General features: G+C 46.5%; 5 non-coding genes across 5 annotated transcripts; all 5 read right to left on the bottom strand.

Annotated features, from left to right (window-relative positions):
* Positions 1-327: 327 nt before the first annotated feature.
* LOC140287559 (U5 spliceosomal RNA) lies at positions 328-441 on the bottom strand. Its single transcript, XR_011911703.1, has one exon. It is a non-coding gene; the product is annotated as a U5 spliceosomal RNA (small nuclear RNA).
* A 411-nt stretch (positions 442-852) lies between these two features.
* Positions 853-1,043, bottom strand: LOC140287563 (U2 spliceosomal RNA). Its single transcript, XR_011911707.1, has one exon. It is a non-coding gene; the product is annotated as a U2 spliceosomal RNA (small nuclear RNA).
* A 308-nt stretch (positions 1,044-1,351) lies between these two features.
* On the bottom strand, positions 1,352-1,465 carry LOC140287553 (U5 spliceosomal RNA). The gene has a single exon (XR_011911698.1). It is a non-coding gene; the product is annotated as a U5 spliceosomal RNA (small nuclear RNA).
* Positions 1,466-1,876: 411 nt separating this feature from the next.
* On the bottom strand, positions 1,877-2,067 carry LOC140287562 (U2 spliceosomal RNA). The gene has a single exon (XR_011911706.1). It is a non-coding gene; the product is annotated as a U2 spliceosomal RNA (small nuclear RNA).
* Positions 2,068-2,352: 285 nt separating this feature from the next.
* On the bottom strand, positions 2,353-2,466 carry LOC140287552 (U5 spliceosomal RNA). The gene has a single exon (XR_011911697.1). It is a non-coding gene; the product is annotated as a U5 spliceosomal RNA (small nuclear RNA).
* Between the last annotated feature and the right edge of the window lie 1,749 nt (positions 2,467-4,215).

Here is a 4,215-nt window from a genome sequence, read left to right as displayed (position 1 = left end):
TCACCTTGGTACAAGCCTCAACCAGGTGCCCATGCTCACCACACTTGCGGCAGAGCTTGGGCTGCCCCTGGTACTGGATGTAACCTCGGTTTTCGAGGTGGCCAGAGTGTCACTTTGCATCTCCGCCCACCCGCTGCACTGAGCACTCTTCAGCCCTTTTAAATGGTATAACTTTGCACTCCCGCACGCTCCAGCGAGCACCATTCAAGCAACAACTTTGCACTCCAGCTTCAAACGTCGGCACAGTCGCAACAAGTAAGGCAACTCTACTCAGAGAAGTCACTCTGCACAGTAACAAGATTTCTTTTGCACAGACAGAAAGGGCTTCACCCGCAAAGGTAAAGCCTGCCAAAAATAGCAACAACTCATTAGTGCTGCTCTCCAAGGAAGTCTTTAGTAAAAGGCGAAAGACTTGTACATTATGAAGAGAAACCAGAGTACGATTATCTGTCACTGCGGGAGCAGGGCATCAGGCTAGTTGGCATAGCCACCTTCCCCATGGTGAGCTTTGCTTGGTTGAGACGCTTGCTCCCCCTCCTTGCTCCTCGGCTGACCAAGTAGGAAAAATCGGGCCCTATTCGATGGCTGCCTTGTCTTTTACTCTGTGCAAAAGACAAGGCAGCCACAAACACCACGGGAACACCGTATTGAGGCTTTGTTCTGACCGCTCATTCAGTGTCGCGTTTCTTTCAAGCAATTCTCCCGGTTAGCCCGCACTCGGCTCGCCCCCAGAGCTGTGTTAAAGTCTACTTCGCATTCACTCTCTTTTCTCAGCAGACTAAAAGAAAGTTTCATCTTGGGCTCCCTGAAACTTCCATCCTGCACCACTGTTTGCTTTTTCACAAGAGCAGAGAAGAGCGCACCGTTCCCAGCGGCACTGCAGTACCGGGTCGATGCTTGGAGTGAACGGAGCAAGCTCCTTTTTCAACTCCTATTGCTAAAAATCCATTTAATATGTAGTCCTCGTACAAAGGCCATATCAGATATTAAACTGATAAGAACAGGTACTACACTTGATCTTAGCCAAAAGGCCGAGAAGCGATAACTGTCCACTGGTTCACGTCCGAGGGCCCTTCCTGGCACAATGCACACTTGTAGCGGTGTTCTTTTTATGGCCATAGGTGGCCAGAGTGTCACTTTGCACCTCCGCCCACCCGCTGCACTGAGCACTCTTCAGCCCTTTTAAATGGTATAACTTTGCACTCCCGCACGCTCCAGCAAGCACCATCCAAGCAACAACGTTGCACTCCAGCTTCAAACATCGGCACAGTTGCAACAAGTAAGGCGACTCTACTCAGAGAAGTCACTCTGCACAGTAACAAGATTTCTTTTGCACAGACGGAAAGGGCTTCACCCGCAAAGGTAAAGCCTGCCAAAAATAGAAACAACTCATTAGTGCTGCTTTCCACGGAAGTCTTTAGTAAAAGGCGAAAGACTTGTACGTTATGAAGAGAAACCAGAGTACGATTATCCGTCACTGCGGGAGCAGGGCATCAGGCTAGTTGGCATAGCCACCTTCCCCATGGTGAGCTTTGCTTGGTTGAGACGCTTGCTCCCCCTCCATGATCCTCGACTGACCAAGTAGGAAAAATCGGGCCCTATTCGATGGCTGCCTTGTCTTTTACTCTGTGCAAAAGACAAGGCAGCCACAAACACCACGGGAACACTGTATTGAGGCTTTGTTCTGACCGCTTATTCAGTGTCGCGTTTCTTTCAAGTAATTCTCCCGGTTAGCCCGCACTCGGCTTGCCCCCAGAGCTGTGTTAAAGTCTACTTCGCATTCACTCTCTTTTCTCAGCAGACTAAAAGAAAGTTTCATCTTGGGCTCCCTGAAACTTCCATCCTGCACCACTGTTTGCTTTTTCACAAGAGCAGAGAAGAGCGCACCGTTCCCAGCGGCACTGCAGTACCGGGTCGATGCTTGGAGTGAACGGAGCAAGCTCCTTTTTCAACTCCTATTGCTAAAAATCAATTTAATATGTAGTCCTCGTACAAAGGCCATATCAGATATTAAACTGATAAGAACAGGTACTACACTTGATCTTAGCCAAAAGGCCGAGAAGTGATATCTGTCCACTGGTTCACGTCCAAGGGCCCTTCCTGGCACAATGCGCACTTGTAGCGGTGTTCTTTTTATGGCCATAGGTGGCCAGAGTGTCACTTTGCACCTCCGCCCACCCGCTGCACTGAGCACTCTTCAGCCCTTTTAAATGGTATAACTTTGCACTCCCGCACGCTCCAGCAAGCACCATCCAAGCAACATCGGCACAGTTGCAACAAGTAAGGCGACTCTACTCAGAGAAGTCACTCTGCACAGTAACAAGATTTCTTTTGCACAGACGGAAAGGGCTTCACCCGCAAAGGTAAAGCCTGCCAAAAATAGAAACAACTCATTAGTGCTGCTTTCCACGGAAGTCTTTAGTAAAAGGCGAAAGACTTGTACGTTATGAAGAGAAACCAGAGTACGATTATCCATCACTGCGGGAGCAGGGCATCAGGCTAGTTGGCATAGCCACCTTCCCCATGGTGAGCTTTGCTTGGTTGAGACGCTTGCTCCCCCCCTTGCTCCTCGGCTGACCAAGTAGGAACAATCGGGCCCTATTCGATGGCTGCCTTGTCTTTTACTCTGTGCAAAAGACAAGGCAGCAACAAAAACACCACGGGAAAACCGTATTGAGGCTTTGTTCTGACCGCTCATTCGGTGTCGCGTTTCTTTCAAGCAATTCTCCCGGTTAGCCCACACTCGGCTCGCTCCTAGAGCCGTGTTAAAGTCTACTTCTCATTCATTCTTGTTTCTCAGCAGACTCTTGGGATTTTATCTATAAAATGAATTCCTTCACTCAAACTATGTTAAAACTGCTTTGTCCTTCATATTTACCATGTCTAGAAAGATTTAAACAAAAAAAACAACGTTGTACTTTGCAGTAAAAGACAGAGCAAATCTAAAGTTTCATGAATCCGAGAATAAGCTTACTTTCATGAGTTCTTCACGATTTGGGATTTTGCTATAAAATGAATTCCTTCACTCAAACTAAATCGCTAATCTGTTACATGTAAGGCAGATGTCAAATTCACCGAAATAGGATCTAAGGGTATTCGGCCAATCGAGCTGTAGCAGCTTCGGTAAAAGAGTATAAGTTGAAGAGTTTGTGAATAAAGGTGTGCGCACACATAGTGAGCTGTAGGAAAATAGGCAGGGAGCAATGCCGGCTGGGGTATATGTTCTTGTATGTTGTCTGACTGTTTGATTTGAATGTGTTGTGTAAGTGTCCCGTTGAATGTTACATGTTTGGGCTTTGACACGCTTCACTGTGGTTGTTAACTGTGTGGTGTGTCCTGAAATGTTATATGTTTGGGCTGTGTGACATGCTTAATGCTTGTCAGTAGCTACCCACTTATTCATATATAGCAACTGACAACATAAGAAGTCCGGACATACTTTGATAGTAGTTGTAGAAGTATCCTTATTGATAATAGATAAACTAATTCATAGTGATAGAACAGTAGATGAACAGGTGCCTGCACATGTCTCACGAAAATAAAATGGGTGTATGATTGCTGACGGCAGAGCAATACTGCCAAACTTATGAGTTCTTGTGGCAAACTTGATTCAGTGTCTTGACGTGTATACGCTGTTTCGCTGACTTGATTGTCACAAGAAACAAAGTGTGTTTGATAAGATCCGACCATTTTATTACGGGAGGATCAGTATCAGTATTCGGCTGCAAGTAGGTGTGAATGTCCAACCATAATTTGTAAAAAGCGGGTAAGAAAAGGTTCTCATGCCCGACTATACATTAACAAAAGCGGGAGGAGAGGTCTTCGGATGAGAGTGGGTGAGAATTTCCAACCATAATCTATAAAATGCGGTGAAGAAAAAGGTGTGAATGCTACATAGAACACTCAAAAGTGGAGCGGAAGTGTTCGGCTGCAAGAAGGTGTGAATGTCCGACTATATTTGGTGAAAAGTAGGTGAAGCAAGGTCTGAATGCCCAACCTTACATCATCAAAAGCGAGATCAGGTGTTTGGCTGCAAGAAGGCCATAGTTTGCCAAAAGCGGGTAAGGTGCGAATGACCGACTAAATATCAACAAAAGTGGGGGCGGAGGTCTTCGGATGCAAGTGGGTGTGAATATCCCACCATACAAGTATGGTGGAGAGGAAGCTGTGAATGGCCGACCATAGTAAAAAGCGGGTGAGAAAAGGTGCGAATGT

This window comes from Leuresthes tenuis, unplaced genomic scaffold (assembly GCF_036924035.1).
Source record: "Leuresthes tenuis unplaced genomic scaffold, fLeuTen1.0.hap1 SCAF_147, whole genome shotgun sequence".
Classification (NCBI taxonomy): Eukaryota; Metazoa; Chordata; class Actinopteri; order Atheriniformes; family Atherinopsidae; genus Leuresthes; species Leuresthes tenuis.
This window is presented reverse-complemented; position numbering and strand designations above follow the sequence as displayed.